Raw genomic sequence first — 24,932 nt, 5'->3', positions numbered from 1 at the left:
TCCTCCACACTACTACTCACTCCTCCACAATATACATCCGTCCTCCACACTACAACTCCTCCCTCTAACCTACTACTCCTCTCTCTACACTGCTCAAACACCCTCCTTCACACACACACACACACACACACACTCCTTAGCCAATACTTCACATGCTCCACAAGTCACCTCCACCATCTGCCACTCCTTCCTCCTCCTGCCAGTGAACCTCCAACTCCACCTCTGACCTCATCCAAAAAACACCACCATTTCTGCTTCCTGTAACACGTTTATATTCCCCTTCTCCAGAATTGTATCTCTTTCCCTGTCCAATCTGGTCCTGTATTTCCCACTCAGTGTGTGTTTGTGTCATGGGGAAAGTCACAAGTAGCGGGCTAAGTGTCAGCCAACGTGGAATCACTGCATACCAGAGAGGGCAGCCCGGGAAAGCCAGTGTTCAGGTTTGTGTGTTCAGGGACTCTGTTCAGTTGGACTACCGGTACATCTATTAGGGGAGGATCAGTCATGCAACACCCCTCGACAGGGCTCTCTTTCGCCACAGCCGATCCCTGCAGTGGTCAGGCAATATCTCTGGGCTCTCTAGTTTCTATACTTCTGATGTGAGAGCTCTGAAATGTATTGACACATGTTGGAACAAAGGCAGACAGGAATTTGTCTCAGTTGCCACAGTACACCTCAGGGGTAGGATAAGCTATGGGGTTCTCCCTAGGAGGCCTTCCACCACTGGCTGAGATGGTTCCTAGCCAGATTACTAGACTTGTCACACACCTCCACCCATTCACCTCTCCTTCAGTCTCTCCCTGTTGACCAGCTGCTTGGGGATAACGTGACAGAAAATCTCTGTTAGCGTGTTTCATTCCTGCCTGGTGCTCTACGTTGAACGAAAATGGTTTTAAGACTTGGAAACACGTTACAGTGTGAGGGTTGATCTCTTTAGTGCTGGCCTTCCAGACTAGAGCAGCATGATCTGACACCAATTTGAACCTTTGACCCGTGAGATGGTACCTCATACTGCATACTGCCTATTTGATTGCAAGAGCCTCCAGTTTCCTGATAGGATAGATAATTTCTCTAGTTTGGAGGTTGCGACTGATGTATATGATGGATCTCTCCTCTACATTTTCAGTCAGCTTGCCATGATACAGTTCTCTGCAGCTGAGGCATAGATCTATAGCATGAACTGCTTAGAGAAGTCAGACATGATGAGGATTGGATTTTTGCACAAGTCCTGCTCACGTTGGTCGAAGGCCGTCTAGGTTTCGTCATCCCATTCAGCAATATTGGGGTGTTTCTTCTTTAATTTGTCAGTCTGGGCGCTAAGTTTCTGAGACCTTCTCTACAGTGATTACAGCCTACTAACTACAAAAAGGTATGTATGTTCTTTTTCATGAGAGGCCTCTACACTTGCTTAACAGCATCAACCTTGGCTCATTGTGTTAACACTTTGCCTTTTCCGACCTGGAAGCCCAAATATTTGCTGATGTCTGGGCTAGATGACATTTAATGGGGTTAGCTGTCAGATGAGCTTTCCTCGGCTGGTTGCAGATGTCTGTGAGATGTTGTAGATATTATTCCAAGTGTGAACTATAGATTACAATGTTATTTACATATGCTCTGGCAAATGTGTGGCAAGGATCCAGGGCATGGTCCATCAGGCGTTGGAACTTGGGTGGCATCCTATGTAGGCCGAAGGGTAACACCATTAATTGATATAGCCCCTCCTGCACTGAAAGGTCCATCTTGGCTTTACCTTCCCCATCCAGGGTCTGCAAGTAGTCCTTGGTGATATTGAGCACTGAGTTCAATCTTGCTGGTCCCAGTCTCTTGTCCAACTCATCAATTATCAGCATGTTATATCCGTCAAACACAGTGATCTTGTTCAGCCGCCAAAAATCGATGTAGAACCTCCATTTATTGTCTGGACTTGGGACGAGTAACACTGGGGATGAACATCTGTTGTGTGATTTTCCTATTAACCGAATAATAGCATCTTTTTTTTAATTCATAACAGATTATCTGCTTTTGGGTCTATGGTAATTGGTATTGTTTTGACCAAATTACTCTTCCCAGTGAAGTGTGTTTTCTGTGGAATATGCCCTATACTTATCCTGGCTTGGTGGACAATACAAAGGACCAGACTGCACCAGACGGCCAATCTCTTGATGTTTTGTGATGCTCAATATGGTTTGAAATGACACCCTGTAGGCCTACGGTGGTAATAGGCTTTCACCTGTATTATCCACCTACAGCACCAGCAATTGGGGATTGCTGATTTCTCACCAGACCTTCATGTGGTATTGTTATGATGGCTTCCATCTGTTCACTTCCGGTACCTTATAAGTTAGTGTGGACATCTTTTTGGTAATGGTATATAGTCCATGCTATGAGGCAAGCAGTTTATTTTGGGTGGTAAGCAACAGGACTATCACTTGAAAAGTATACAACCAGACTTTTCTGCTCTGACCCACCTTCATATCAGTTTGCACCCACTGCCAGACCTTTTACATATATTCTCTGGTATTTCTGATCATTGAATGATCACTGGTTTGGCAGCTGTTCGGGCCTTCCCACTCTTCTCACAGGCTGTCCAGGACATCTCTGGAGTTTCACCCATAAACCAATTCAAAAGGAGAGAACCTGGTTGATGATTGGGGGTCTTGTGTTCTGCAAAAAAAAGCCCAGGGTATCAATTCATTCCAAGCCTGTATTCAGAGACTGATTTTTGATGAACGTGCGTTAGAGTATTGTTGAAACTTTCTACCAGGCTGCCCATTTTGGGATCCATAAACAGAGGTATGTAGGGTTGAATTTTAATCTGTATAGCTCAGTGGCAACAGGCTCGTCTTGGATGCAAGACAATGCAGAGCAACACAGGTTTGAATCCGGGGTCTGCGCTTAGAAACCTCTTTGGTATTAAGCACATTATAAATAACCAATTAAGCAATCTCATTATAAGCTGCTTCCTTGATCGGTGAGAATTTCTTTGGGAAACACGACTCATGTGAAGAATAGGAGAAGTAACTCCAATATTGCTTTTGCAGTGTTGCTTAGCTTTGCAAAGGCTTCTGGATATTGTGTGATATAGTCGACGATGAACCGTATATAATGAGTGCCTGATTTAGACGTTGCTAGTGGTCCGACTACGTCAATGCTTACCCAAAGGGCACTTCAGAAAATTGGTAATGGTTGCAGGGGTGTCCTGGGTACATCTTACAGCGCGGCCTTCTGATAAATGGGACAGCAGGCACAAAACTGCTTTGTCTTTGAATTCAATGAAGTCCTGTAGAACTGGCTGGGCAGAGTTTTCTGGGGGGTTTTCAGTCCCAGATGTATGTCATTCAGATAAGAGTGGGATATCTCTAATACAGCTTTTTTGAATGCTCTCGGGACCAACAGTTGATAGTAGTTGACACCATCGCCTCGAGGATCCATGCAAACTTGATACAAAAACTCTCTCCTCTCAATGATATATGGGGTCTTCAACATCGGGCTCTCTGATGGGGTTGGACTCAGTATCAGTGCGAGTAGCTGAAAAAACAGCCTCAGTCTTCTCTTACGAGAACAGGATGTGTAGTCTACGTCCTGGTCATCATCATCATCTCCTTGATCATCATCTGCCACCCTATTTTTCCAGACTTGGTCTAAGAGTGGGTCTGTAAATACTGGCTGTGTGTTCTTACCCCTGCAAAATAGGAGAGCAGAAAAAAGTCACACTGTGCGCCTACCACTGCAAATCAGGAGAGATAAGCATTTAGTGTGTGCCCTCACCCCTGCAAGACAGGTGAGACCTAAAATTGCAGGTTGTGCCCCCATCCCTGCTAGACAGTATAAAGGTAAAAACTGATTGTGCACCCTCACCCTTGCAAGACACAAAAGGTGTAAAAATGCAGGCTGTTCCCTCACACCTGCGAGACAGGAGAGATGTACAACCTTAGTATGTGCCCTCACGCCTGCATAGCAGGAGAGAGGTAAGAATTGAGTGTGATACGCCATCCCTATGAGACAGGAGGGATGTAAAAATTGAGTGTGTGCCCTCACCCTTGCAAGGCAGTAAAGACGTAAAATGTCAGGCTGTGCCCCAATCCCTGCATGGCACGACAAGGGAGACATATACATTGAGAGTGTGAATAACTCTGTTCAATCATTGGAAAATGTACAGAAAATTGATCATGCACACCTGTGTTATGCTGTGACAGTAGACAAACAAAATGGAGCACAATTGGTACTTCACACTCTGGGCTGGTGTATCATACAAATTGTTGCTCATCATCACCTCAGTCACCACAATCCATCACCATCACAATTTAATATCAAGGCATCAGCTAGTAGTATCAATGAAACACTTTGATGCTTTGAAACCTTATTTCTTGATGTATAAGCGCTTATAAATGCCCAATAAATAAATGGAAACCAGAGTAGCCGCCACCCCTCCTCCACTGTACATCGGAACAGAGCAGGTAATACTCTTATTCAACTATGATCGACAGCTGACTTTGAGAATCATGTCACTGTACTTGCAAATAAAATGCTATCTTGCCTTTGTTGACTAGTATATGGCGCTTATTTATTTTAATTAACACCAGTTGTTCTACATAAACTACAGAGAGGCTTCGCCTGTGGTCAGAGACAATAGTGCCAGCAGCTCAAATATGCACTCTGACTGCACACTGGCTAGAAGGCAGTTCAGAGTGACAATGGCACAGACAAGTGCTGCTGACCACACAGACTGCATGGTGAACAAATTATTCAGTGGGTTATTTTCCTTGGCAAGCTGGCCAGTGTCACTCAATTATGCTTCACCCCCTGGGTAGATTAAGGCACAATTATGATATGTGTTTTACTCTTAGGTCCAGACACATTGAAGAAGGCAGAATCTGGAAGTGTTTCCAGTAGGGGTGTACGTGTGCGATGTGCATACCCTATACAAGGCGCCCCTGTACCTGGCACCATTTCAGTGGAGAGGGTGATACCAGATGAAGACAGACTTATTACTGGCTATTGGGGATGAACAGTTGTTGTTGTTGCCTGTCCTTCAAGCCTCTGCTCTGCAAGCAAGTAATCTTGCAAACCACTCCTGTGTGCAGTCTTGCTCAATCCAATTATGTCTTATGTACGTGTCATCCAACTACCCACAGTCTGGAATGCAGCCACTTTACCTTAACACAGGGGTCAATGAATTACATCAAAACTTTCATGTGATTATACTTAGGTCATTCTGAAAGATCTCCAACACTTCTCTCACCCGTTAAAAAATGACTGACTTGCCCATCTTACAATGTACGTTTGCTCTTCTAGCCAGGTTCATTTTGAGCAAGTCGATCAATGAAAGCACATCACTCGGTGACACAGAACTTTGACTCACACACTGTGTGGCTTCCGCAAACTGCTGTAGCAAACATCAGACTTTTACTGCAGCTATAGTCACAGCATTTCTTTGCTCCCACAGCTGGTCAAGCATATACAATGTTGAATTCCAATGGGTTGAAACTGACATTTTCAGATGGCGTTGTGGGAGCTGTGCTGCACCTGCAACACAGTCAAAGCCTTTCTGGATCTGTATGACTGACTGAAATGAGAGCTGTTCTTTTGTGCCACAGCAAGCAGACTGGGAGGATGGCTCAGGGGCAACACGTTTGTCTTGGAAGCAAGGCAAGCATAGCAACCCAGGTTTGAATCCCGGGTTCATGCTTAGAAACTGATCCATGGTATTAAGCGTGTTATAAAAGAACAATTTATCATGGATAGAGAAGCAATCACTGACAAATTATGTCACCACAAGATAGAGAACAAAGCATGGCATATGCATTGTTTTCCACAGGCTTAGTGCAGAAATGACCGTGGAGCATTGTCTGCTTCCATAAAGCCCAAGGTTTGTAGCTGGGGTTTTAGCCACTCTGCCACCTCCTGCTCCACCTTATCCCAGATGCCAGCTTGTTTGTGGCTCCATCCATTAAACCCTTGCATACACAAAATGGAAAGTTGCATGTTGGTGGATAACATACAGCTGCTCATATGGCTTTTCTTTGCCCTCTCCACACCCGCTAGAGGGCAAAGTGATCCAATGTAGTTTTAAATCCCTGTAATCAGTGCTTAGCCTACAAGTCCACACATCCAAAGTGAAGTAGACGTTCCCACCTTCTGAACATCCAAGGCTTTTCTCACAACAAAAACTGCTGCATCCTACAATACAGGTACAGCCTTGCATAAAATGTAAGTACATCCCCACATCCTGTGTATGCTGTTTAATGTGTTGGTCCCACTCTAGTGTACGATGTAGCTTAATTTGCCCCGGAAATGATAGCAAGACTAGAGTTGACCCTGCCTTGCCACAGGACAAAAAATTCCTGCACAGAGTGCAGGGGACAAGATGAAGCTCTGAACCCTGTACAAAGAAATTGCACACCATCGATATGCGCTGTGTACTGGCAGTAGGTGTCATTGGCTGTTGATCAGAGACAGAAGAACAGGCAACATGTTGCCCTGCAAGGTGAACAGGTGCACGATGTGCTACTGATTGTGGTAATGGTCTGGTAGGTGCTGTTGTTGATTGGTGTACACCACTACCACCTCAGGATCTCTAAGGTATCACAAAGAGAGTGCAGACAGGATGAGTGTTTTGTGATGCTATAGGTATACTCTGAGCCTTGGCGGCTATGCTGGTAGTAGGCGCTCTTTCAAGCTGTACCTGTTCCTCCAACACGTCCACCAGTTAGTTCCCTGAGGGGTTTGGACTCAGTATCTTTTTCTACAAGAAGATGAGGTGTAGTCTACATCCTGGTCAACAACATCACCTTCATCATTATCAGCACCATCATCATTTTCAGTTCATAGTCCAGAGGAGTGGAAGTAGTGAGAGATGCCGTGTGGGTTGTCGGCTGAAGAAAGTCGTGTTCCTCTAACATGGGCAATCGGGCATGGCTCTGCAGCCCCTGGCCTACTGATGACAGTTGCAAATCCACCAGCCCCTCAAGAACATCTGATCCTTCTGCCAAAGACCCAGTTACAGTCTCTTCAGCTGACACATCAAAAGGCCCATGTGTGAGTATGCCCATTCAAATTAAGCTGGCACAGTGCCAAGTTCTGTTACGACCTACTTCTCAAAGTATTCAAGCAGGCAGTGTGTTGCTTCACCCAGCGATCAGTCTGCCACTAATTACGACCACTGAGTCCAACATGTTCTGGCACTCCCAAATATATTATTTCCTTTCCCCCAAAATTGGGACAAATAAATTCCATTTAACTGCCTATGCGTGAGTGTGTGTACAATCAAGAAGCCCATGTGGATGTATGCTAAGTAAATTGTTGTTGTGCCTGGCATAAAATGCGAAATATCCCCAAATAAATCACCAATCAATCTGCAACTAATGCCCGTCCCCAGTGATGTCAACGCGTTTTAAAGTACCCCAAATTCGTTTCTGTTCCCCCAAAGTTGTGGCCAATTCAAATCAACTGTTTGCTTCTGAGTGTGTGTTCAATCAAACAGTCCAAGTGCATATATGCAATGTAAATTGTTCCATTGTCCGTAAGAGAAAGTGAAATCTCTCAAACAAAAATACCAAAGGCAAGCCTGTCTTTCAGTGAAATGCAGCCTGCTTTTAACTGCTGTTTGCAATAATAAGAAATAAAATGATATTGTGATTAGCCCGGCCTAAAATCACCCTACGCAAATTCTCGGCTATATTATTAAATGCACAACATGCAATGATGGTCTGTTTGAAAGTCCAATAAGCCCTACCTTAAAAAAGTAAGAAGCTCCGCCTCCTTAATAGCAACAGGCACTTAAGGGTTCCTTTTCTTATAAATGTTCCTTCTTTCTGTCTGTCTCTCCCTGTCAATATTTAATGCACAAGCAAAGAAGCCAGCACCAGCGACTGCTGAAGAGCTCCAGCAGCTTCCCTACATAGAGTTAGGCGAATATGCCTGTCCAAGCTCATTTACCCGAATCTCTTAAAAGTTTGGGACGACTAATTCAGCCCAGGCTTACTCATATTCTTAAATATGCTGGTGGTTGTGGAACCTTCAGGAACATTCTTTAGTATGCTGATGGTATTTTTACTTTTCTTAAACTTTTGCCGGAGGAGCTCCCTCTACCCACAGAACCAGATTTGCACTTTTACAAATCAAATTGCTACCTTGCTTTCTGTGTTGTAATCAGAGTTGGAAAAAGCAGAAGGCTGGAGAATTCGACCTATTGACTTCCTTTTCTATCATAGAAGTCATTTAACACCCCAACATTTTAATCCTAGAATTAGAATTGTTTTGACTTCACAAAAGTTGACTGACTTCTAAGGCAATGGCATTACTTCCTTTGAGTCGAGCAAAAGGCCAACAGAAGCTCTGAGCTTGTTTTGTATTCTTCTGGGACGTGAGGCAGTGCCTCCCAACATCTGTTTTGAGTGTTATTTAAATCCTAAAAGGCACTACTGTGGGTGAATAAGGGGGATAAAGCAGGATGTGAGCAAGGGTGGAGTGGACTGGCCTTTAGGGAACGCTGGAGATTTCCCAGTAGGCCTCTGCGCCAGGGCCTCTTTTGCGTAGTAACCTATTTTATTTCCAAATGTTCTCATAGGAAAAGGTTTTGGCTTGCTGAAAATGTGCAATATGGGGCAACTTTGAAAATCATTTCCAGGGCCTTGTTTGGTTCCCAGTGTACCCCTGCGCGTAAGCCGCATAGTCATATCCGCAAAAGCCTGCGATGATGAAGTAGAACAAGCCTCTGCCTGATTTAAAAGTTCAATGTTCCCCAAGGTTGTATCCTGGAAGTCAGCGCGCTGCTTTCAGATAAGGCCTAGGGTGGATCTTGCATGGGAAAAGATAGGGAACCGCAACAGCTGCATTTGTACTTGGGTTGACCCGCCGCAATGGTGCATTCCGGAAATCCCACCAGGAAGGCGCTAGGATAATCTAATCTAAACGCAATAACCGAACGCACAAGCTTTCGTGTGTTTTTGTGGTGTATTTAGGAATGCATTGATTTCATTTTTCTACATGACACCTAAATGAAAACAGCACACCACTGTTTGGTATGGATGGATTGAAAGTAAACTAGGGGCAAAGTGTATATGTGAATTGTGTTTGTTGAAATCATAATATGTAGTCTACTCCACAAGTGTATGAATCTCTTATTAATGACACATTTTACACACACACGACAATTCCTCCAGCTTCTTAGCATCGGAATAATAGATGTTACCAATTACTCCACTCAATTGTACTCAATGTTATCAACCTCAGAAAGGTGAAAGACTCAGTCAGGCCAGCCACTGTGACTTGACCTGTGTCTGCAGGTTGTTCAGAGACGTTTGGGGGAATGTTTACTGTACTCAGTTAGTCTACCAGCTTACCATAGCAGGTGGTGCTTAATTAATATTTGTTCTTACTTACCAGCTCAATGTTACCAGCTTTGCAGAACTTGAAAGAGTGAAATAACAAAAACATGATGGATTAAAATCTTTGACGGAATCAAGGCCACTGGGAATTCCTCTGCTGGGTTTGCATTACATTGCTTTTTAGTTCATCGGCGCCATTACACAAGGGGATACATTACATGTGAATTAGCCTTGGGGCCACCCGAGAAGTGGCAATCTACAAGGGCACAACGTATTGCACGACATCAGTAAGCTGTAGCGTGGAACCCTGGGCTCACAGGAATAGATTTGAAGTCTGTGTCCAACGAATCTCCTGTGGTTCAGGGTTTAACCAACACCCCTCACCTTTTGATAGTTTCAATGGTCACCCTAGTACTGGAACTGTATGGCGGTACCAGGGGCGGACTGGCCATTGTACAGGTCAGGAAATTGCCGGGTGGACCAGCAGCATCAGAATGATACCAAAATAAGTATGCAAACATTTCACAGCCCGAAATATCAAAATTCGACAAAATTGACAAATTTTTACAACATATGTAATGGGGCGTCTGCAGGGTTTTTCCCCACATATATATGCAGTATTTTGGGATTCAAAAAATGTTTCCCCAGTATTCACATGGATCCACAGCATCAAAGCCTGCAGAGCTGGTCTATTATCGTTGTAGTGGTGCCTCCCTGCATGTGATCACCATCTCCCTCTCCCCTCTCAAGCAAAGGGCTGCAGCAACAGAGACAAACAATGAAAAACGTGCATCAGCATAAAGGCCTGAGAGACTTTCGGTAGCACCTTCCTCCAGCAGTCAGTAAGTAAAAAAACAGGACTGATCACTAGTCAACAAAACATACACAGTTTGTGTTCACCTGCAGGGCAGATAGCTCACTATGTCCGGTACTTGCTGTTGAGGTCTGTGCTCACAGTATATATTTTCAAGCCAAGGAAGGACCAAATCAATTTTTCTTTCTGAATAATAATGTGTTTTAACACCAGTGCTGAGAAGCAGAGTAAGAAGCACTTTATAAAATAAACTGTTAACAGGTGGGTTTATTTTTACCATGGCCTGTGCACACTGCCTTTGTACGCTGTTTCAGAGAACAGGGTTGGAGAGAGAACATTATTCCATTAAGGATACAGTCATGTTAGCAATGGGGCAAGAAGTCTTTTTGTGGCAGTGCTTCTGGGCATACGTGTTCCCAGGGGTTTGGCCTAGGAAAGAACTGTTAACAAGTTTTTTTAAAGGGCTGCAGTCCTACATTGCCAGGCCTGTTGATGGCCTCCCAGTCCACCCATGGGACTGAGTTCACACTGCAAAGGTCTCGAGTCACCCTGCGGCCTTCACTTCCAGTGGAGCAAAAACATGTCAGGGATTGTTTGCAGTTCTATGCAGAAGAGATATTGTGCTACGGCCTGGAATTCTTTCCTTGGGGCGGGGCCAAGACAGATTTGTATGTGTTTTGGCTGAGCCAAACTAAAAACAGTGGACTGAAAAGCAGGACTGGGGAATTCATTGTGGCTATAAGAATTAATGCAAATCTTTTATCAATGTCTTTTTTTGAGGTATCAGAGCCTGCAAGGATGACCCACTGAGCTTGCCCTGCTGGGGTGTGAACGTGGGATTTTCAGGCTCTCTGTTGCAAGACTAGAGGAAATGACTTTTTAACTTTGAATTTACACGTGAAGTCTGCAGCACAAAACTCAAAATAATATAGAATTCAGTGTTCATAAGAGTTTACGTTCTTTGCTGAATGTTTTTTTTTTAATGCCCATGTGTGGAGATTCTCCTCGTGAGAACTCGGGTCGGAGATCTCACGAGATTTGGTGCGTGAATCATGAATTAAGCGCGACCCACGCCAGAGCCAGAGCAGAGGCACCACAGCACACACAGGACTCAGCGCTCCTCCTGTTGAGGGGAATAAGCCCTCCCGGAGCCTGTCACCCACAGGCCCCTTTGTGCTGAGCATAATTCCATGGCTGAGGACAGCCACCTGGGAGCTCCAGCACAAGGGACACTAGCACCTCATGAATATACCTTGCAGTGAAGACAAGGGCACAGGGCTGAATAACTGAACTGTGAGTACTTGCCCCTTTCCCTGCCCTGGACTCAATTACTACCTGTTACTCCACGTACTCAAGGTATCTAAATAAACGCCTCAGCCACCATAAAAGTGTCCTGTGATCATTCAGGCCACCACATAAATTTGCAACGAAGACCAGAAAAACAACCGCGCACAAGCCATGCAGGCCGCCACACTGTCTCTGCCTTTCTCCAGTCCCCCGGCATGCCGGCAATCCCATGGCAACAATGTGAGCCTTTGTTTTCCACCTATCTGGAGGCATTAGGAAGTACAGGCTATTCGCCAGCCAGAAAGAAAGCCATGCTGCTCAACGCTATGGGGGTTGAAGGACAGCACATCTTCACAGGGTTGAAGACCATGCCTACCGCAGATGAAAACGATGATGTCTACAAGGAGGCGGTTCGCTGCATATTCAAAAGATTCTCAAACAAAGTTTTACATGAGGAAACAGGAAGGGAACAAACCTGTCGATGACTACATCACAAAGATGAGAGAGCTGGCGGCATTGTGTGGATTCGGGGACAACGTGGAACAGGTCATCTGCGACATGCTAGTGGTGCACACCAATTCCCGCAAAGTCCAGGACAAATTCATACAAGAGAAAGAACTGGACCTGGATAAAGCCATACAAATTGCAAGGGCAGAAGAGGAAACTTCGAGCAGGCGAAGAGAAGTTAGTGGGCTGTCGTCTGCACCCGAAATGGCCGCTGTGCAATGGAAGGGGCATAGAGAGAGACAGCCATGACAAGCCGTCAGAGAAAAAGGACCAAAGTCCAGAGAAGCACCCAAGTGTTACAGCTGTGCCAGCACCAAACATATGGCAAACAATCGAGATTGTCCCGCACGGAACAAAGAATGCTCCAAGTGCAGGCGATTTGTCCACATTGCCCTAGCATGCACGTGCCGGGAAAAGAATGTCACACATGTGGACGGCGACAGATGATCAAGTTATGAAGATGATCAGTACGACAAGCCCATGGTGACCACGGTCAACTCATCTTGAGCAAGGAGGGAGAAACTCCATTGCATGGTGAGAGTGGATGGAATGGAAACGCGTCATGGCCGACTCGCGTCCGACCTGACCATCCTCCCCATCCAGGCATACAAGGACATGATGGGACGTGACTTGGTCGAAATTAGAAGCACCAAACAGTCTTCTGGGGAGTTGCCGTGGATCTATTAGGCTATATCAGAGCCAAAATCAAATTAAAGGATAGGTGCACCACAACGAAAGTCTACTTTTCGTCCGAGGGTCCAGCTGTATTGGGAAGGGATGACCAGCATAAACTGACCATCGGCTAGACCCCAGCACTACCGAACAAGTGCCGTTGGTCTCCTCAGGATGAGTGCCGAACCTTAAAGACGCATTCCCCGCATTGTTCTCCAAAACACCTGGGAAAATAAAGAATTACGTGCACAAAATTTGTCTCAAACCGAACGCAGTGCCGGTCAAGCACAAAGTCAGGCCCGTTCCAGCGACGGCGAGAAGGGCACTTAAATCCCAGCTCAGAACATGGTCAAAGAAGGAACCATTGAGACATTAGAGTCCTCCGAATGGCTAAGCGTGGTGGTCCTCATAAGAAAGAAATCCTACAACGAGTTGAGAGTGTGCATAGACCTACGCAGCCTCAACCTGAAAGTAGTCGCAGACAGTTTTCCTTTGCCCAGCATCGATGAAATCATACTGATGATGAAGGAAGAAACAATATTTTCTAAACTTGATATGCAAGATGCCTACCATCAAATAGATCTGCAAAAGACCTCATGCCCGCTCAGAACCTTTATTACAACATTTGGCACATATCAATATACACGAATGCCATTCAGGTTATCATTCGGTGCGCCAGCATTTGAAAGTATGATGAACTCCATGCTGCATGGCATCGAAAATGTTTCGTATTTCCAAGATGACATCCTGGTTTATGCCAAGGACACAGAAACCATGACAGGGTACTGAATGAAGTATTGGGCAAACTACAGAGCACAGGAGTCCACTTACTTCACGAGAAGTGCATATTTCATGCAAGCAAAGTAGAGTACCTGGGCTACCGCAACTCAAACTAAGTGGTGAGCCCCAAAAAAAACCCTTCTACAAGCCATAGTTAATGCCCCAGCCCCGACGTCGAGAGACGAACTTCAGTCATTCCTAGGTCTTGCGGACTATTATGCGAAATTCGAGCCCAGATTCTCCAAAATCACATCGCCTCTGAGAGAGCTCCTGAAGAAAGGTGCAGAGTACACATGGGAATCCCAACAAGTTGAGGCTTTTTGCTGAAATCAAAAAGATAATCCTGCACGCACCCTGTCTAAAACCGTTCAATCCTGAATGGGAAACCTGCATAACGACTGTCGCCAGTGCATATGGCTTGAGCGCCACCCTTACCCAAAAGAAAGGAGACACGGAAAACATAGTGGCCTTTGCATCGAAAGTACTGTTCACCTCAGAAAAGAACTACTCTAAAGTTGAAAAAGAGATACTGGAGTGTGCCTGGGCCGTGGAGTATTTCAGGTTGTTCATTTGGGGAACCAAATTCCGCTTAGTCACTGACCACAAACCCCTAGTACACATGCTGAGCCTTGGCGGCACAAAAACGGCGACACCATGTTTAGCAAGTATCGCTGCCAAACTGCAGGAGTACACATATGAGATTACTCACATTGCAGGCTGGAAGAACGCCCAAGCAGACTGCATGTCCATGCTACTGGACCAAAGTACCCCGGGCACCACAATCTTCAAAGACGAATGTGTGGTGGCATCCATAGGGGATCTAAGGAACAGAGACTTTATGGAGATGAGCGAGCTGCACTGGCAGGAAAAAATGAAAAGGGATGAGGCCCTGGCTTGAGTAGCTGAATGGGCTCGCAAAGGGTGGCCCAATGAGAGAGCAGTGCCGGAAGGTCTGCGACCATATTGGAAAGTCAGCGACAAAATCACGGAAATGGATGGGCTAATAATGAGAGGTGACCAAGTAATTCCCCCAAGAGGCATCCGAAAGGTGATCTTGTGCAGAGCTCATGCAGGTCATCTGGGCAGCAATATGATGCGACGCAGAGTGCGCGATGCATGCTGGTGGCCCAGAATGGACCAAGTTGTAACGGCAATGATGGAAAGATGCCATGAATGCACAAATAGCGACAAACGACTGAGGTGAGGCAGGCACCCATGATACCCACAGAGATCCCACACGGTGTCTGGCACAAAATAGGGCTGGATTTCATTGGCCCACCGGACGGCATGTCGAGCGATAACAGGTAATGGGTAGTCATGGTGGACTATTTCTCCAAGTGGGTCGAAATTGAATTTGTGCCGGACATCACCACGGGCACAGTTATAGAAGTACTCAGCACTGTTTTCCAAAGGGAAGGTCTTCCCAAAGAGATTGTGATGGACAATGGAGTCAATTAGATTCCAGGGAGATGGAAAGCTTCCTAAAGAAGCACAATATCCGTCAGATGAGAGCAAGCCTGTGCCACCCACAAGCCAACGGGATGGTGGAAAGGGCCAACCGGTTCATCAAGAGCACCTTACAACTGGCATGCGCTTCAGGCTTGAATCCATACAAAATCGTCAAAGAGGCTGTAGCCACACATCGATTGACACCCAATGCCATCACAGTAGTATCTCCTTTTCAATTGCTGAGAGGTAGAAGGTCTGTATCCACGCCTGTCCCACCGTGGCTACACAAAGTCAGAGAGGACGATGACATCGACATGAGCGACATTGTCTTCAGATTACAAAAGAATAAGGAGATCATGAAATCTCAAGGCGACAAATGCACAGGTCAACGAAGGGGACTTGGTGAAAATATGCCTACCCCACAAAGACGCTAACACAGGCTTCAAATACAGCAGGGCCATAGAAGTCACGCGCAAAGGAACCAACCATGTCCACACCAGTGATGGAAAAAGGTGGAACCTGGAAAGATTGGCTGTGTACAAGAAAAGGTTGTCCACTACCTGCCCCTCCAGGGAAGTAGGAAACGACCAGGAACAATGGGGATTAGCAAGTGACCCTCAACAACCAGAGACAGACGTCATGGAAGAAGAGAACCGAGATGAACATGCCCACATGAGCTCCACACCCTGGTATAGAGAACCACGCCAGGAAGCAACCTCAATGGATCCAACCCCATGTGACACATCCCACATAACCACCCAATCCCCAAGTGCAACCACCAACCTGAACAGGCCCCAACGGGAGAGCAGAAAGCCAAACAGGTAAAAGACTTTGTAATGGACTAGGAACCATCTTTTCCTATGGAAGGAGGTGTGTGGGGACTCCCCTCGCGAGATTTTGGGTTGGAGATCTCACAAGATTTGGTTCACGAAGCGTGAAGGAACCGCGACCCACACCAGAGCCGGAGCGGAGGCACCACAGCGCACACGGCGCTCCTCCTGTTGAGGGGAATTAGCCCTCCCGAAGACTGTCACCCACAGGCCCCTTTGTGCTGAGCATAATTCCATGGCTGAGGACAGCCTCCTGTGAGCTCCAGCACAAGGGAAACTAACACCTCATGAATATACCTTGCAGTGAAGACAAGTGCACAGGGCTGAATAACTTTCCCTGCCCTGGACTCAATTACTCCCTGTTACCCAACATACTCAAAGTGTCTAAATAAACGCCTCATCCAACATATAAGTGTCCTGTGATCATTCCAGGCCACCACAACATGTGTGCGTGCTTCTGAAAGACTGATTGGTGTGAGAATGAGTCCGCCACGGTGTGAGTTGTGCGTGACTCTTGAAGGCTCATAGGGCTGGGGGACAATAGATTGCAAGTTAAGCATCCCTGAAAAAGAACATCTTCTTGGACTTCAGAAGGCACCGACCGACAGGCAAATCCTCAGAGACCAGCCTGCTACTACACCAGCCAGCTTGAGGGCAAATTCACGATTTTACATCTTAACTTAATTTTCTTATCCTGTTAGCTACCTTTTAATTGGTGTAAAAATACATTTGTTTGCAAATTCCAAAATGTGCTATATAATCTACAAGTTGCCTTCCTTTCCATGCCTCAACCACGTGCACGCACCAAGTAATGTGAACCAAGGGCAGAGTGTGAAATAGAGTGTGAAATACTCAACCCTTGTAGGAAGGCAAGGGATGCGGAGCATTGTAGAGAATGACAAGTCAACCTATGGTGTATTCTGTATACATGTCAAACAACACTGAATAAATGAAAAGCGAGAGAAGGGGAGGTGGAGAAACAGGCATGGCCAGAGTTCAGATATAGCGGAAGATGGAGCCCTGCACGGTTTTCCCAGTTTTGAGGGACACACTCTGACACACGGAAAAAAATGTGAAATCACTATTTTAAGGATTATATTAGTTTTTATTAATATGCACTTTTTTAAAATAATGAACTGCAATGCCACCGCTTTCTTGTTTAGTTTATACAATTTTATTTCAAGAGCTATTTTAAGGCAGGCCATGGTCCTGCACAATGTGTAATTTTAACTGTATTTCTTGGGCTTCTATGTGTGATGATTGTTGTCATTGTGACTTATTTGTTAATGGTGGAATCAGAATTTCATAAAGAACTTGAACACTTCAGGGTGCAAGGAAATGATTCGTGTTCTTGCTCTCTGGAATGCTAAGAACTCATCAGCCAGCCGCTACCACGCACGGTACACAACCTAGTGGTGCCACGCCTGCTAAAACATGTCCATAGCTAAATTAGTCTTGGAAGTCACTCTTAAAGCTCTATTCCATACAAAATTTTAAGTAAAATCTTGTCATCATAAAACTTCAAAACCGGGATCATAGAGAATTTTCCATGTTTACCATCTATTTTATACAACTGACTGCCCAACAAATTAATTATTTTACACGACCAATCCTTAATTCTCATCTTAAGACTTTTTTCAAAGATTGTCAACCGCAAGTAAATAAAACGGTCTACCCTTTCCAATTTTTCTATCCCATTCGCCACATAAATGAAGCATACTCTTTGTTTGTCGTGCATTGCATAATTTTAGTTCTACCGGAATTTAGCACCAAAGAGTTCCTCTTAGCATAGACAACAAAGAAATCTATGAAACATTGGAGCATTATGGGGGTAAAATGAAATAACAAAAAATCATCAGCATATGATAGCCTAGCCAGCTTTAACAAGTCAAACCTGGGAGAAACAAAGGCATCCTTCTCATTAAATTCTCCGGTGTCTGAAACGTATAAATTAAAGAGGTTTGGGGCCAGAATGCACCCCTGCCTCACACCAGAATAGGTGATAATCCTTCAAGACAACACTCCTTTGTGGTTGAAAGGGATTTGAATACTCGAGTGGTCATATAGTGCTATACTTAGGTGAAGCAAACCGTTGGGGATGTGCCACTTTGCCAGTTTCTCTCAGAGAAGACCCTTATTTACTTTATCAAACACTGCCGTTAAATCGATTGATGCTACATAAAGCTGAACAGTTTTTCTACCCCATACATGCTGCGGAAAACATTTTAATAGAAAAACATTCAAACTGGTACCATGGGACTTTCTAAATCCTGGCTGCCATTGCTTTAATCTTCCTGTTTCGTAGGGGCATTTTTGTAGATCTAAAAGGAGGACTGAATCACAAATTTTGCTATCAGCATCAAGAATTGAAATTGGACGATAGTTTTTCGAATCGTCCATTGAGCCTCTCTTATACATCAGTAACACACAGGAAGTTTGCCAGGAAGTAGGCAGAGTTTCTGTCATTAAAATACAATTACAAAAATTGTTCAAATGGTAGACCATACCACCGGGTTTGCCTTAAATAACAAATTACAGAACTTATTCCGTTCCGGGGCCGCAAATTGCTAGAATGGGTAATCAAGTTAAAAATACATTCCTGGTAAAAACACAACCTCCATTCCCTATTAACTTTGTATATGCCCAGGTTAAGCTCATGGGATTGAACTAGTCCGAACACTTTCTGATAATAATCAGCCCAGACATGTGCTGCCACAGAATTGAGTTGTGCGCTCGGTTGTGATACCCAATTTTATTAATAACCTTCCAGAAAAAAGATGTGTCCTTGCCTCTTGCCCCACAAAATCTCAAGTATTGCTCCTCTGTTCAAGACAAGCCCTATAACCCTTCTCCCAGACGGAATACATTCTTCCAGCTTTTTTTATCCGTGTAATTCCCTCCTCATTATTCTTTCCAAATTGTTTCCTTATGATTCTAACTTGTGTCCTTAAAGCCACCTCCTGATTGTAGGCATGGGAGTCTTGCATCATAACCCCAGAATTATTCTTTGGATGAGTCACTAAGGGGCAAATCAGAAAATGCATTTTTAAACAACCCTCAAAATTGTCCAAATAAAAAATATTCAACTTCCAGTCCATCGTAGTGCTGTTCAAAATAAATGACATTTCCCTATTAAAGGTAGCTACTTTCACCCCATTCCAAGACATACAGTTATTACCAGATTCACTGTCACCATCAGCGTAATACCTGTGGTACCCACGTCAACAGAAACATCAAATTCCACCTATGCCATACAATGATCACTCAGGGTACTTGTTGTCATTCTTAGAGACTGACATCTGGAAAACATCAGGTCATCCGTGAATATGTAATCCAAGATTGATTTAGCCTGGCCTTGTGACAATGTATTCCGGGCAGGGATATCTCCAGATACTGTACCATTTAACAAATGCAATCCCATGGCTTCAGCACAATTCTGCCATTTGCAACCCCACCATTTCTTGCACGTTTGAATGGTGCCAGAAGGTACCAATGTATTCATTTCTTTGGGGCTCTCTTGCAAACTGTCAGAATTTAAATCACTGCCTAGCAATACCAGTCCATGATCATTTCTGACCAACCATCCGGACACAAAGTCCATTATCTTCTCAGTTACATCCCGAATAGAGCTAATTCCCTTGTGGCAGTCCACACTGACAATAAGTAGTTTCCTAATCTCACACAGGACCTGTAACTCAATCTCCTCAGCCATCACCCAAGGATAATTTCAGAAGCGTTAAGTAATTTAAGCCCTATGCAGGATCTGACAAGAATGAGAAGTCTGCCCACTGGTCGCCCTTTCTCCCCTGTACTGGCCGATTGGAATGCTACCTGAAAACTGTTGATCGCTGGACATTGAGTCAGTCTGGTCTCTTGTAAAAGGATAATGGAGAATTGTCTCAAGGACTCACACAATGACACATTTGAGAAAAAACATCCCATTTCTGCAAGAGTTCCATGACAAACGACTCAGCACATTTAGGTTGCGAAAGGTATGAAGACGTCCCAAAATCCCCCTCATTTTGATTGTCATTCAATGCTCCAGCAACCCACTACCTATCTCTCGTCTTTGAGAGGGGTATCAAGAGGTTGCCGAGCCTTTGCCCCTCTCTAACATTTTGGGGCCCTTGATGAAGAGAAATAACAATATCATTTGGCAGTACTCTTATATTTGAGCAATGCTGTGTAACACTACTACACTGTGATTCCTCATAAAAGGGCACAATATCATAACCCAACTGTGTCAATGGCTGGCACTCTTTAAGGATATGATTGAACAATGAAAAGATATGGTTGGTATTGGGGTTTCTCATGCTCTGCCTCTTGGATTTAGTAAACTAAATGGTTAACATAGAAACAAGTTCAATATGTCCTTGGATAGATTCTTCCAAACAAAGGTTTATTCTCAAAAAGGGTGGTCAGCAGACACGTGTTTCGACCTTAGTCGTCCTCAAGGCTGACATTAAAATCATATATAATCACATACAGGTTAAGCATAAATATAATAGCATAAGAAACAATAATATACATAATTTGTGCATAACATAAAATAGTTGCAGAAAATTAAATTAATCATTTGTATATGGTGTTGAGACCCATAATGAATTATGGTGTCAAACGGTTACATACCCATGATTAATTCATCCGTGGGGGGTTTTGCAGATGCGAAAACCAAAACAAGATACATTTTCATATACATAATTCAATCAGAGAAGTGCATTAAGCACCCCTTGCCTTAGCCCAAAGTAAGTGATGCACCTCACCCACATGTAAGCCCCTTTGTGCCTTGATAGTAACTGGTGGTTACTAGTGATAACATGCTCCATGGTTTGTCATCGTGCTCACCAAGTGGCAAGCTGGTGTTAGAGATTAGGAAGTCCTTTAACCTAGTAATGAGTTAGTGTCTCAATTCTAACTCTTCTTACAATACAAATGTGCCCTGGACAGTTGGTCACGCTGTGAAGTCCCACACCCTATGGTGTTACAAGTCAAACCTTAAAATTAACTGAGCCTTTGTTCAAGATATAACGATATATTGACCTAATGGTACAAATGATGAGAGTAAATGTAAAGTATACTTTGACCAATTACTCTATTTATTGTGTGGTCACCTATAAATTAATAAGAACCTACCATATCTGGGTTGTGTGCGCCATTACAAGTCTAATGTGTCACACTATACTCGCAGTGGTAATGGATATTGGAATGCAAACATTCTGTGATAACTGTTGGATAAAGGGATAATGGGATACATTATATCAGTTATGGTCCGATTGCTCTTCAAAGTCAAAATAAGCTGTGAAAGGGTCAAGACAAAATGTCTTACCAGAAGCTCATTGGCTGTAAATTAAAGGATGCACGTTGGCTGTAAGATAAAGGAGGCACGTGTTCTACTGCATTATAATTGTATCCCCCGAAATATTTTTGTCAAATATGATCCACAACCTGTGGCAATAATACACAATGTTCTGTGTTTAGATAGGTGCCTGTGTGCATAACATATTGGAAATGCCAAGTTGGCTGAATTGCTGTGACTTACCAGTGTCACGTTAATATCGTAGGTCCAAATACCCCTAGCGTTCCACACAAAGTTTTCGAGCCAGTTCACCATTAATATTCTAGTTTTAGAATGGTACAATCTAGGATATCTCACTAATGAGGAAAATATGTTTTTGTGTATTACTGAAGCCATCATGCCCACTCTATATTTTTTACCCATGATACACAAACCTTTCACAGCCTTTCCTGATGTAAGGCCGATCATGAGCGGTATAGGCTAGGCCACAGGAGGCATTTCCGAGTATCTAGACAACAAACTGAAACAATTTGTGGTGAAGATGCCCTCTTATATTAGAGATAGTACAGAAGTGGTGCAATTCTTATCAACCACACATTGGCAGGAAGTTTGGATGTTATTGCATTGTATACCAGTATTGAGCACAAATTAGCAATACAAACAGTAGATTATGCTTACCGTAGTTCTTCAGCATCTTATCGTATGCACATTGAAATGCTTAAAATGTTTCTAAGGTTTACTTTGATTAACAAGACATGCATGTTCAATTGTGTATATTATGTGCAAACAAAAGGGGTGGCGATGGGGGCCAAATATGAGCCATCACTTGCCAATCTGTTTATGGCACAGTTTGAAGAAACACATGTTCTCAATAATAGTGCTTTTTCTAATAACACAATCTCTTGGAAACGCTATATTGATGATATTTTGATCATATGGAACAGTACTGAGGAAAGCTTTGCCAACTCTGTATCCTATAGAAATAACAATAGGTTTGGCATTAGAATCAGAGGACATTGCAATCCAGATCATATTGATTTTCTTGATCTTCATATTGCGATCAAGGATGGCAAGATTGAGACTAACAATTTTCGCAAAGCCGACTGAGGTAAATTCTATACTTCATGCCCAAAGCTGTCATCTACAATCTACCATCAATAATATCCCAGGTGGGGAAATTTTACAGGGCCAGATTCAACTGCAGCAAAGACATAGAACACACGCATCCTTTTTCTTACAGCCAACGTGCATCCTTTGATTTACAGCCAATGCGCTTCTGGTAAGATATTTTTTTCTTGACCCTTTCAATGCTTATTTTGACTTTGAAGAGCAATCGGACATAACTGATATAATGTATCCCATTATACCTTTATCCAACATCTATCACAGAATGTTTGCAATCCAATATCCATTAGCACTGTGAGTGTAGTGTGATACATTAGACTTGTAACGACGCACACAACCCAGATATGGTAGGGTCTTATTCATTTTTAGGTGACCACACAATAGAGTAATTGCTCAAAATATATATTTACATTTACTCCCATCATTTGTACCATTACATCAATATATCGTTATAGCTTGAACAAAGGGTGAGTTAATTTTAATGTTTGACTTACAACACCACAGGATGTGGGGCTTCACAGGGTAACAAACTGTCCAGGACACGTTTGTATTGTAAGAGGAGTTAGAATTGAGACACTAACTCATTGCTACGTTAAAGGACTTCCTAATCTCTAACACCAGCGTGCCACTTGGTGAGCACGATGACAAACCATGGATCATGTTATCACTAGTAACCACCAGTTACTATCAAGGCACTAAGGGGCTTAGATGTGGGTGAGGTGCATCACTCACTTTGGGCTAAGGCAAAGGGTGCTATAATGCACCTCTCTGACCGAATAATTTATATGAAAATGTATCTTTGTTTTGTTTTTCCGCATCTGCAATACCCACCACAGATGAATTAATCATGGGTATGTAACCGTTTGACCCCATATTTCATTATGTTTCTCAACACCATATACAAATGATTCATTTAATTTGCTGCAACAATTTTTTATTATTCACAAATTATGTATATTATTTTTTTCTTATGCTATTATATTTATTCTCTGGAAGTAGGCTTTCAACCCGCAATCTGAATCCCGTTCTGGAAGAATAGAGTTTCACTGCATCATCATTCTGGTCTTTACATTGAAACTTGACTAATTCTGGCCCCATCAGTCCTCTCTCCCCATTCAACACATTATCCGCTCCCAACACCCCCCTCATGACACTCACTCCTTCTTTAGGTCTAGTCCAATTCACACCCGACGCCGGACCACCTTCAAGTCTGACTGAGGAGCATGCAATTGAGGGACGGGAGTACAAATACTTGCATTCTTTTCCAACAAATCTAAACTCCAACCCAACTCCATGTCTTTCTCTTTCATACGAACACTACTTTGGCCCATTTGAAGGATAGAGGAGCCCCACAGAGAGGATATCCCAGAGGAGGAGCAATTTTGGCCCACAGACTGTCTAAGGCCATTCTGCACCCCTCCCTCCCCCAGTGAGTTGATATAGCATTGAGTTTTCCTAACACAAATGAACCTTGCCATTAGCTCCCAAATCCTCAACATTCACATGAGTCTCTATAGTGTCCATTCTGTTGAAGCAATCAGTTTGTATGGAACCATCAACTCCTACCGAAGCCTACGGAGCAGACATCACATACTGGCAGTACAAATCCGCAACCTCACCTTGCATAGTGCCCACCTTATTGGAAACCTGCACCCCAGTATCATGTATTAAAGTTCTCACCTCTGGGTGGTCAAAGGCAACAGGGTCTGCACAGCTACGTTTATAACCTGTAGCCCTGTAAACGGGACCTCACTAATGCATGAATCCAGAGTTTCCAGCTCTTTTTGCTTTTTGCAAGGTTGTTTATTCATGGTTGCTTTCCCAGCTATATGTCTGGATTTTCCAAAAAATTCAGACATCCTACAACAACCTTGATCTCTTTTCTCAAGTACGTTGAGGAATCTAAGAAATTTCCTTGAGGATCTCCTGTTCTGTTTGGTCCATTTCTGGTTCATGGGGTTTTCCCTTTGCACTCCTTGAATTTTTCCCTCTTTGAGTGCTCCACTGGGGTTTTCATCATTATATAATTCGTGTGATCCACGTCCACAACAATAATTGGGTTCTGGGCCTTTTGTTGTACCACTTCCCTTTGTATACAATGGTGCATGGAGTAATCTTACGTGTCTCTGTAACAGGGCCTGGCAAACCCCCTCCACCCCACTGTACAGGGGGAGCTGCTGCTTTTCACCCAATGCATCCCACCCTCCATGCACTGACAGGGCACCTGAGGACCTCACATTGATACCCACTCTTGAGTTAGCAGTATCAAAAAACTCTTTCAATTTAACGTGGATCCCCGTAGTATCTAATTTAAAGAGAATCGACTCTAGTAAAATGGAGTGAACTTTCGTTTAATTCATTCATACAGGGAGAGTAATGCACACAGAATCTGATTAATTTCATGAATCACTGGTCTCTTTTGTCTGAAATGACCTGGTTTATATGTTTCGGCATAGTTGGTAGTCTACGCGGTGAGACAGGCTCTCGTGTAGAGGAACGTGAGGTAAAAGTCTTATTTAAACCATCATTTGATTGTTCTGCCTCTGAAAACATCGGGGGTGTATGACAGTATGAATCCTCCGTTCTGGTGTGACCCCTTTCGGTTGAAGCTTGTGCAGAGGGCAAGCTCCCTTCTTGCGTCAAGCTCACTGGGTATGGCATTTTTAATTATTCTGAGTGCAAAATAGTATCAGAGGTTGGGGGATTAACAGAACCATCCTGAAGCCCTTGTTTGGGTAATTTAGAGGTGCGTGCAATCGGCTCTTATTCTGGCCCAAATGAATGTCTTGTGTTGAAATACCAAGTTTATTTGTTTTATTTATTGGGTATTCATAATGCGCCTG

Source organism: Ambystoma mexicanum, chromosome 10 (genome assembly GCF_040938575.1).
Source record: "Ambystoma mexicanum isolate Mex_15411 chromosome 10, UKY_AmexF1_1, whole genome shotgun sequence".
Taxonomy (NCBI): domain Eukaryota; kingdom Metazoa; phylum Chordata; class Amphibia; order Caudata; family Ambystomatidae; genus Ambystoma; species Ambystoma mexicanum.
The sequence above is the reverse complement of the archived record's forward strand: the minus strand, read 5'-3'. Positions refer to the sequence as shown.